General features: G+C 43.6%; 1 protein-coding gene across 1 annotated transcript in view; it reads left to right on the top strand.

Annotated features, from left to right (window-relative positions):
• The first annotated feature begins 10,812 nt into the window (after positions 1 to 10,812).
• Positions 10,813 to 11,380, top strand: part of ZFYVE16 (zinc finger FYVE-type containing 16) — a 54,456-nt gene continuing 53,888 nt past the window's right edge. The window contains exon 1 of the mRNA XM_056112518.1: positions 10,813 to 10,938. The gene's annotated coding sequence lies outside the window, so the exon portion shown is untranslated. The remainder of the gene's footprint in view (positions 10,939 to 11,380) is intronic.

Genomic DNA, 11,380 nt, shown 5'->3' with positions numbered 1-11,380 from the left:
AAAACCAAGTAGAAACTTTGCCAGATACTGAGAAGTGGAAAAAGATGACAGAAAACCATCTTACTTGTCAGTTTTATAAGTCACTGTTGGCTGTAGCAAACACAGTGATGCGACCACAGAAAATTCATTCCGGAGATAAAAGATCTGAAAAAAAGGAGAAGGGGATATGGAGTCAGAGCTGACACTTCTAAAATTGTTATATGGGAGAAAGAGGGCCTTCCTTCCTTCCTTCCTTCCTTCCTTCCTTCCTTCCTTCCTTCCTTCCTTCCTTCCTTCTTTTTCTCCCTCTCTCCCTTTCTTCCTTTCTTGGACAATAACTGGTGATACTCAGGGATTACTCCTAGTGGCCCTCAGAAGACCATATGGGGTGCTGGGGATTGAATTGAGGTCAGCCACACGTGATGCAAGTGCCCTGCCAGCTATACTATCACTCTGGTGCCATCTTCCTCTCCTCCCCTCTCCTCCCTTTCCTTCTTCCCCTGTCCTCTCCTCCTCTCCCCTTCTTTCTTTCCATTCCATTTCCCTTTCTGATTCTGTTTCTCTTTCTGTTGGATTACAGTTATAAGCTTTTTAAGAAGTAACATTGGTTTTTCCTTTCTCCCCTCAACTCCCAGGGAGCCCAGGTTTATTGAGTTACTCCCATCACAGTGTTCCTGAGGCATACCCCATTCCATCAGGCACTTTCAGTCCTCTGTGTTTATCTATAATCTCTTCTTTGCGCTCTTCTTTCCCTATCTGTTAATCACTTATATCCCCAAATCAGACGCAATTAATTGCAAAGTCAAATTCTTCTGAGGGCTTTGGATTTTGTATATGTAAGTGAAATATTGCTATTCTCTTTCCTTTATTCCCTTTGCATAGTTTATTTTAGAGCAATGTTCTTTTTGTATAGACATTGGGAGACAGTCAATTGACTCCAAGTAATATTTACTCCTGAGCACCCATCATATTTACTCAACTTAAGCCTCAGTTGCCCTTACTTCCTAACATCCCCCCAAAATGGAGGGTCCCAGTGAAGAACTTGGATTGAACCAGGGCAAACCATAAGCTACCATGGCATTGAAAAGGGACACGCTAAGCACCATAAGAAGTATAATAAGTTATGAGCACAGTCATGGAACAATCTCTGACATGACCCCAAAACAAGTGACTGAATAAGGTCCCTCTGGGGTTAGAAAACACTAACCTGTTCTGAGGACTGAGGTCTGGGATATATGGTGAGATCTCCCCAAGAAAGAGCCATTCTTTAAATGTAATATATCTCTTATTGTGTCCATACAAAATGACTAGAAATATTATGAGGAAGTAAATTCAATATGATTGTTTAAGTAGATACTGACTAAGGAAAGGAGAAAGCAAACAAACCCTTAGATGGAATAGAGTGGGTCTCCTAGCAGGAATCTAGAGTGCTGAGATTTTGTCCTTGAGTGTCTCCTAGAAGAACTACCCCCAAAGAAAGGCCTTTACTTCTGTTCATTTTTTATGATAATGTTCTACTATATAGTGAGGATGTACTGTCACTGTCACTGTCCTCCCGTTGTTCATCGATTTGCTCAAGCGTGCCCAATAACGTCTCCATTGGAGACTTTGTTGTTACTGTGTTTGGCACATGGAATACTTCACAGGTAGCTTGCCAGGCTCTGCCGTGCGGGCGAGATACTCTTGGTAGCTTGCCGGGCTCTCCAAGAGGGGTGGAGGAATTGAACTCGGGTCGGCCATGTTGGCTGCGTGCAAGGCAAACGCCCTACCGCTGTGCTATCGCTCCAGCCCAACGATGTACTAACTTTCTTTTTGTACCACACCCAGTGATGCACAGAGATTACTATTAGTTAGTTTGATTGCACGGGTTACTCCTTTTGGTGCTTATTTAGGATGGAAACTGTGGTTCCTATATGCAAAGTAAATGCACCATTTTCCTGACTTGGCAATGCATTCATTTGCATTCAATGAAAATACGGTACTATAGTATAACCATAAAGTCAGTTTTTATTCTGGAATCAAAATTATCATGTTGACGTGTTACTACTCAGATCATGCTGCCGTATTTCATAGCTTAATTGTCACAACTTGTTTTTTCCATCCTAAGATTGGCTTCTAACCTTTCATTGTTTAATGGTCATGTGGTATAAACAAGTTCTGGCTGCGTATTTGTCTCTTTTCTGTTGACAGAGCAAGTAGCCTAGAGTTCTCCTACACTGGCACACTGTATGTAGTATGTGCAAACAAATCATTCTGGACCACTGAGGCTGTTTCTACCAGGAGTGGATAATAAGCAGTAATAATCAATTCACGCCACGGGAAATGTTAAGCACTGGAAACTGTAAGCACATAGGTAATTAAAAGTTAGAACCTTATTTACATTCAACAGTGATCAAAAGTTTCAAGAAGACAGATTTGTTTTTTCTAAATACACTACATGAATCTGAAGATTCACTGAGGCAGAGCAACAAAGTGAACAAACAGCTCCTGTGTAAGTGGTACTGAGAATAGTGTATCAGACAATGAAACCAATAAGAATGCAGAATCTTCAGACTCTGAAGATTAAATTTGTAAGTCCGTGCTTCACAGCACTATAGCAAATTTTCTCAAGTGTAATATTTCAAAAATAATTCATTAACCAATAACTAATGTGCTAGCAATTTTTAAGATAGAGGAAATGTTTGCTAATCTGTCACAAAGAAATCTATGTTGATTTGGGTATTAAGCTCTAAGATATATTCGTAAATAGTCATTATATCCTAATTTTTCACCAAACACAGCTTAGTTATAACTGCTTTTAAGTATTATTGTCATGATTTTGTGAAGTTTTACTTAATGGTACTACCCAATTTATTGACACAAGTTTTGGAATAAAACTGGTGCTTAGGTGGTGAAATATTATATTTGGTGAAATATTACTCTGTTCTTGCAACAAGGAAACACTCAATCACATCCTGGTTCAAAGAGTATGGAAAAAATTGGTAATTTTCTCCAAATGTTCATTCCTCCAATTGAATTTTCAATTGAGTAGAGGATTTCTCCCAAATAAAGGTAACTTCCCATTCTTCGTTATTATGTGTGGCCAATGGATATAGGTGAATACTCACTAACAGATAACAAAAACCCTTTGATCCATTATGCCACTTTCCTCCTTCCTGCTGGTTGAAATGCAAGCATGTTTCTGCAGCTGAAGATGTCATTTGGATCATGAGGTGGCCTTGAGAAGACAGGACACAGATGGTAGAGCGAAAAACTGGAAGACTCCAAAGTTGGTTATGATGTCTTGTAACAAAGTTGCCTGGCAATCATAGATCTCCAGAATTTGGATGTCAATGTAAAGGAAAGGTAATTGTCTATTTTAAATATCATATACTATAATATGATGGGGAACTATAAATTCCCTTAGCTACCTCTCAATCTACTGAATATTTAGGAGGACAGCAAGAAAAGTTCAAACTGTAATGGAAATGACATGTCATTACTGAAATGAAAATAGAATTAAAAGGCATGGAAGAAAATTCTATTTAGTCAAAATAATAGAGTTAAGACTAGGAATCCTGTTCAGGAGACCATGTTAGGAAGGAAATGAACAGGAAAATGATCATTAATAAGGAGAAAATGTCATAAGAGGAAATGCGATACCGTATTATCCAGTTTCTTCATACATCATTTTTCAATCACAGCATATACTCTTGCAAAGTCTTATTTCAAAAGGAAAAAGAAAGAAGATGATAATTCCTTTTTCCTATTTAGTGTATACTTTTATTTTTTCTTTTAACAAATTAACTGTATGTATACACATGTACATGCTTATATGTATAAGTTTTTTATATCTACCTGTAGTATGTATATATATATATATATATATATACATGTGTATATATACACACAGAGAGAGAGAGAGAGAGAGCAAGAGCTTAATTTAAGTTGTAAAACATAGCATCTTTATGATTTTATTTTTCCTCGGTGCCAAAACTGGGATCAATTTTTAAATAGTATGGCTAGTTGTAAATGGGACAGAAAAAAGTCTGTTGGTAATCATTATTTCTCTTGAGTTGAAAGAGTAAGTCAAAGAAATTCTATATAAGAAAATTCAGTATTTTATGTTTGTCTTTTGAACCACATCCATAGCATCAGAGGGCTATTTAATCACTTAATAGAATGGTTAAAAAAAAAAGTGGAGCCAGAGAGATAGTACAGCAGGTAGGGAGCTTACTTTACATATTGCAGCCCCAGGTTTGATGCCTGGTACCCCAATATGGTCTCTGACATCTATCAGGAGTGACCTCTGAGTGAAAAGCCCTGAGCACTTAGAGCTAAGTGTGACCTCCCCGCTCCTCAAAAAAAAAAAAAAAAAAAAAAAAGTAGAGATCTAAAACCTAAAAGTAAAGCAGATCCTCACTGGAGATACAACTGTGATTTCTTTGGCCATTGATGGTTATGGCATGAGTGTGACATATGTTTATTATAGTGTTAAGTATTGAAATAAACAAAGCCAAAATGTTTACACTTATTTCCAAAAATTCTAGAGATCTAGTTTATATCATAGATATATATGTATTTAATATTTTTTTAAATTAACTTTACAATGGTCTACTTTCGAGGATATAAAGAACCAATTCTTATGAGAGCTTTTAGTAAAATGAAAGGTCAAATACTTCTTTTGGCTATATAAACTATGTTTCAGAAAAATTAACGTGTTGAGGGATGTTAGAAAAATCTCTATAGGAGAATTCCAACCAATAAACAAGAAAAAATAATAGATTAGCGTGTCACTACTTTACAAACTGTAAATCAAAGAATTAATCATATGGTTATGATCTGTGATTGCTTACACCACTGAACAAGAGCAACAAGTGGTGTGACCACTGGGATCATGAGGTGCCAGGGATCAAACTTGGGCACCCAGCATTCAAAGCACTCCATCCTTTGAAATATCTCCTCAGCTCAGAAATTGAGTTTTTAAGTATCACTTCACTTAATCACTTAACTTCCCGTTAGTCGGAGATTTGCTCGAGCGGGCGCCAGTAACGTCTCCATTTGTCCCTGTCGCGTGCTAGTGTAGCCCAATGGCATCTGTTCACTCTGGGAACATGAAGAGCCTCAAACCAATCGTTCATGATCTTGATGAAGAAGTCTGACCATCTGGTAGGTGGGCGGCCACACGGTCTTTTGACACCCCGTGGAATCCAGTCAGTAACAGCTCTAGTCCAGCGGTCGTCTTTAAATCTCATTACGTGACCAGCCCACTTTATTTTTGACACCTTGGCAAACGAGACAGCGTCCCTGATTCTTGATCGTTGACGGATGTCGGAACTCCGGATTCTTTCTCTCATTTGAGTGAAACTTGATATTCCAAGCATAGCTCTTTCAATTCATCTTTGGGAGACCCGAATAGCATTCTCATCCTGTTTGCATAGGGCCCAGGTCTCTGAGGCATATGTCAATGCAGGAAGAACAGTGGAATCAAAGAGATGTGGCCGGAGCCAGAGGTTCTTTGTCCTCTTAGCTATTTCTTCGACATTCTTGAAGGCATTCCAAGCCGCTCTCTTCCTCCTGCGCAGCTCGGGTGCCAGGTCATTTGTCATGTTGACTTCTCGACCTAGGTACACATAGCTGTTGCATTTGGAGATGGTCGTTCCGTTGAGAGCGAATGGGGCTCAGGAACGAGGCTGTTTCTCATAAACATTATCTTCGTAAGATTTAGCTGTAGTCCTACCTTTCCACACTCACAGTCAAAGTCGGCCAGCATTTATGCCGCTTGGCTGATGTTTGGTGTTATTAAAACAATGTCATCAGCAAAGCGGAGGTGGTGTAGTTGCCGACCATCTATCTTCACTCCCATTCCTTCCCATTCTAGTCGTCGCATGATGTTCTCGAGGGTGGCACTGAAGAGTTTCGGTGAAATGGTATCACCCTGCCGAACCCCTCTCTTGACATCAATGATTACTTCTTTGTAGAATGGTGAGATCCTGGTAGTGAATCCGCAATACAGCTCACGGAGGATCTTGATGTATTGGGCTTGAATGCCCTGATTGGCTAGGGCTTCAATGACCGCTTCCGTCTCAACAGAATCAAAGGCCTTCTTTAAATCAATGAACGTTAAACAGAGCGGCATCTTGAACTCCCGAGAAACCTCAATGAGCTTGGTTATTGTGTGGATATGGTCGATGGTGCTGAATCCTTTGTGGAACCCGGCTTGCTCGCATGGTTGTCCTTCATCTAGTGTTCTGCCAATCCTATTTAGGATGACTCGAGTGAACAACTTGTAGATGACAGACAATAGGCAGATTGGGCAATAGTTGCCAATGCCATGGATGTCTCCCTTCTTGAACAGTAGTACGGTCCTGCTGGTTTTCCATTGGGATGGAACCTTGCATTCAGACAGGTAGTGTGTGAAGAGCCGAGCCAGTGTATTGATGAGTACTGACGGCAGGTTCTTCAGGTGTTCAGGTCTGACCTTGTCTGGGCCGGGTGCTGTTCGTTTCTTTACTGACAAAATGGCGTGTCGGATTTCGGAAGGGAGAACGTTGGGAACGACATATCCATCCTGTGGAATTTGGTATGTCAGCAAGTGGACATGGCTATCGAAGAGATTTGAGTAGAATTTGAGTAGAATTTTAAGTATAGCTGAGGTAATTGTGCCTCAGCAAAATCCATATGGTATTGATGTACCACCATGAATCTCATTTATTAGTTACAATGAGAAATATTGTAACGGGGCTGGAGCTATAGTACAGTGGGTAGGGTGTTTGCCTTGCATGCAGCTGACCTGGGTTCGATTCCCAGCATCCCATATGGTCCCCTGAGCACTGCCAGGAGTAATTCCTGAGTACAAAGCCAGGAGTAGCCCCTGTGCATCGCCGGATGTGACCCAAAAAGCAAAAAAAAAAAAAAAGAAAAAAAGAAATATTGCAACAACAGCAAATATTCATTTATATTGAGTAGAAATTTATTTAAGATCTTTACAAGGATTATCCGATGCAATTAGTTTTATTACCAACTGGCTATTGGAATATCTAGTAAGTTTCACAAATTTGGGTCATCTTGCTAATACTTAGGTAGTCTGATTCTACAAAGCATAATTTCAACAAAAGGGGAACTTGGACTCTTTAGGGTCACTGAACATGTGATATGTCAGAAAAAATATTTCCAGAACAAAAGGATAATGTGTATGTACTGTAGAAATTTATAATGCCTAGAACAAAAGAAAGAATGAAAAATAACACAAGAAAATGACATCTAGGCTAAAGAGATAGTACAAGATTAAGGCTTTTGCTTTGCATGCAGTCAACCCCAGTTGCATTGGTCCTCCAAGCACTTTCAGGAGTGACCCTTGAGCACAGAGTGGGGAGAAGTCCCAGAGTACTGGGTGTGGCTTCAAAACCAAAACAGACATATAAAAAAAATAACATCTAAAAATAACGTCTCGGGGCTGGAGTGATAACACAGCGGGTAGGGCATTTGCCTTGCACGCAGCTGACCCGGGTTCAATTCCCAGCATCCCATATGGTACCCTGAGCACCGCCAGGAGTGATTCCTGCTTGCAAAGCCAGTAGAAACCCCTGAACATCACCAGGTGTGACCCAAAAAGCAATAAATAAATAATAAAAATAACATCGCTATTCTAATTAGCTGGATGTGATCACTCAACATTTTGATATACATTCCTTTTTTGTTTGTGTTTGAGCCACACCCACGTGTGCTCAGGGTGTCTTCTTCTATTTATTTATTTTTCACTGAATCATAGTGAGATACACAGTTACAAAGCTGTTCATGATTGGGTTTCAGTCATAATATTCCAACACCTGTCCTTCACCATACATTTCCTACAACTGATATTCCCAGTATTTGGCAGGCATTTCTCTCTATCTCCTTCTCTCTCTCTCTCTCTCTCTCTCTCTCTCTCTCTCTCTCTATCTCTCTCTAGGGCATTATGGTTTGCAATGCAGACACTGAAAGGTTATCATGTATATCTTTTTAGCTACTTTCAAGGGTTCATCTTGGTTCTGTTCTGAGGGATCACTCCTAGTAGGTGAAAGAGTCCGTAGTAGGGTACCAAGGATCAAACCCCAGGTCAGCTGCTTGCCAGGCAAGTGACTTACCCACTGTACTATCATTTGGCCCCCATTTTGGTATACTTTCTTCAAAATTTTACTACATAGTGTAGCTGATCTCACACTCTCAAGTAATGTTAAATATATTTAGCTAGGCTCAAAGATCACTCCTTTAGCACTTGGGAAGCCATATGTGGTACAGAAATTGAACTGGGATCAGTCCTGTGCAAGGCAAGCACCTTTAAACTCATACTATCTCTCTGACCCAAAGTAAATTTGTTGTTGTTGTTGCTGTTATTTTTTTTTCAGTAGTGCCCAGCAATGCTCAGGGCTTACTCCTGACTCTGGGCCCAGGGATCAAACCTGATGGAGCTCAGGGGACCATATAGTGTGCAGTGATTGATCCCAGGTTAGCAGCATGGAAGACAAGTGCCCTACCCTCTGCTCTGTACTATCTCTCCAGACCCCCAATGTTTTAAGACAAATATTTTTAAAGTTTCTTTTCTTTGTAAGCCATTAAAAATTATTTGTGGAAAGAAATCTTCCTCCTGATAGATGAGATCAAGATGCAGAAGAGGGAATCCATATGTGGTACAGATGGACCCTCTGTACTCTGTATGTGGACAGTGTCCAGACTGCACACATGGGCCACTGTCTGTCCAAGATGAAATAGAAGAAGGTGACTACTGCTTATTGTTTCAAGCCCTCTGGGATTCTGACAACCTAAGAAGATTTTGGATAGGTAAATCCTTGGATTATAATTTATGTCAGAGGTGACTCAAGAAATCAGAGGTCACTATAACCCTTAGACAGGGTTTAAGACTGGTAGTGAGAGTAAGGTTTAAGATGCCAGCATCTAGGACTGGAGAGATTGTACAGCAGGTAGAACATTTGTCTTGCATGAGGCCCACCAGGGTTCAATCACTCACGTCCCATATAGCCTCTCCAGCACCATCAGTGGTAATTCTTGAGTACATAGCCAGGAGTAATTCCTGAGCATCACAGGGTGTGCCATGTCCTACTCCTCCTGCAAACAACAACAAAAACAACAAAAACGATGCCAGCATCTGTGAAATTACTAACAGTAATGGAGCCTTTTAAAAAAAATTTCTGACCGAACCTAGGTCAGCCACTTGCAAGGCATGCGCCTTATCCACTGTACAACATGTTTTTTAATGGTTGAAAGGGGGGGGGGTGGGAAGTGGTTCTCACCCCATGATGTTCAAGGCTTACTCCTGGCTTTGCACTCATCAATCAGCCCTGGTGGTGCTCTGGGGACCAGATGGGTGCCAGGGATGGAACCCGGGTCACGTGTATCCAAGGCAAACTCTACCTGCTATATTATCGCTGTGGCTATTTTTCTATTCTTTACCCTCATACTGTACCAAATTTTAAATCCCAAATGTTTATGTATGCATGATGCTATTATATTGTGGTTCCATGGGGCAGTCACCCAATTTTATTTGCTCGTGAACAATGTCTAAACCATACTAGAGGAAATGCATCTTGTTTGTAGAATAAGTCTTAGAATTAAGGAAGATAATGTAACCAAAGGATCGAAGACATTGTGCCACACAGCAGATATTTCATGAATTACTTCTGGTACTCAAAAGCACTACTTCTAGAGTCACACAGTTCCATTTCAGAGTTTAGGAAAATCAAGATTAGAGATACTGCAAATATTGTGAACAACAATACCCAAAAGGGGAGATGAGAGAGCGAGAGCGACGCTTGCCCTAGAGGCAGACAGGGATGGGGGATGATGGAAGGGAATCTGGGGACGTTGGTGGTGAGAAATGCAAGGTGGTGGAGGGGTGGGTGTTGGCTGTAAGGGTCTATCTTACAGTGATTCAGTGAGTAAGTTAAGAGATTAGAGATAATTCTCTTTGGAATACCACAAACTATGCAGCTATACATGCACATTTAGCAGTTAAATCTCAGATTTAAAAAATCTCAGATTTTTTTTTATAACAAATCACAGCCCGGTATAGAACTGAAGTTTTTGAAAGACCAGGATTAATTTTTTTTTCTTTTTTGAGCTGGGGCATTTTCTTCCAGTCAGTGACACTCTTCGTCCCACACACAGAAGTCACTTTCCCCCCTAGAAATTTGCAGAAAACGTGGTAAAAATACTGAAACTCAGTATGCACCGGTACGGGTGGCATTTTATTTCTCCGTCTTAGTTTTCGTTTTTTTTTTTTTTTTTCTTTAGGACAACGGTTGGCAGATGTTCTTGGGTCACCGCAGAAAAGCAGAACTAAAGCATGGTCAGGGCAAGGGCTTGCGGTGTGGCAATGTCCAGTCAGCTGCAGGCCTTAAAGATTCGGGTCGAGTTAGGACTTTTTTTTTTTTTTTTTTTTTGGTGGCAGAGCGCAAGTGAGAGACTTTGGAAAACCAGTTTCCTGCCCAAAGTGAGGTTTGGGCGGGGAGGCGGCCGGGTGGACAGCGCGGCCGGCGGCGGGGGCGGGGGCGGCTGCGTCTGGGTCAGCGAAGGGCAGGGCAGAGGAAGCCGGACGCGGCCCGGCTCCGGCGGCCGCGCCAGTGGGAAGCGCGAGCTGAGGCCGCCTGGCCGCGTCCTTCGTCCCCTCGGCGCCTCGTCTCAGGCACTTCCGGTAAGCAGCCCCGCGCCCCGGGGCGCCGACCTCGCGAGGCAGCGCGCAGGCGCGTCGGCAGCGGCGGAGGCCGCCGGGGCGACTCGGCGCGGGTGTGAGCCATCCGCGGGGCGCCGCCCGTGCGCCTGCGCCGGCCGCTCAGCCCAGCGCCGGGCCGCGAGGGGCGGGGGCCGGGCGCCAACCCCGCGCCGACGTCGCTCGCTCCCGGGACGCCCGGCCTGGGTCGCGCTCCGGCCTTCACTGCGGCGTCGTGTCGAGGGCCCCCGAGAACTCCGCAGGGGTGTGGGGAGGTAAGAGCCGCCCCCCGCCCTGCCGGGGCGCCTGGGCCCCGACTCACCGCGGGTGCCCTCGCCGAGGGGGCGGGGTGGCTGCTGGACCCGTGACCCGGGTGTGGGCGCCGGTCCCGGGGCTGAGCCGGGTTGCCCAAACCCCCCGGCCCTGCGGTCGCCGACGGTCCCCGCCCCGAGCTGGGCCCGGAACCGACACGCTCAAGCCGCTGTCCCTTTGGCCGAGTCGGGAGGGCCGGCTCGGCGGCTGTTCGCCGGCTCCCGCCGCCCCCACCCCCTCCCCGGGCCGCGGGTGGCGGCGGGGGGAGGGCCCTGGTGGGGGCGGGCGTCGGAGCCCCGGCGCGGCCCGACCCCTCCCCGCTCTGACGGATGCTGCTGCGCGGCCGGGGGCTCGCCCCCTTTGCTGCGAGCTCGGAGATCCAGCTTGGAGATGACCCAACTTTTT

Source organism: Sorex fumeus, unplaced genomic scaffold, assembly GCF_029834395.1.
Source record: "Sorex fumeus unplaced genomic scaffold, SorFum_2.1 ptg000018l, whole genome shotgun sequence".
In the NCBI taxonomy this organism is placed as follows: domain Eukaryota; kingdom Metazoa; phylum Chordata; class Mammalia; order Eulipotyphla; family Soricidae; genus Sorex; species Sorex fumeus.
Note: the sequence above shows the minus strand (reverse complement) of the source record. Positions and strands in the feature narration are given on the sequence as shown.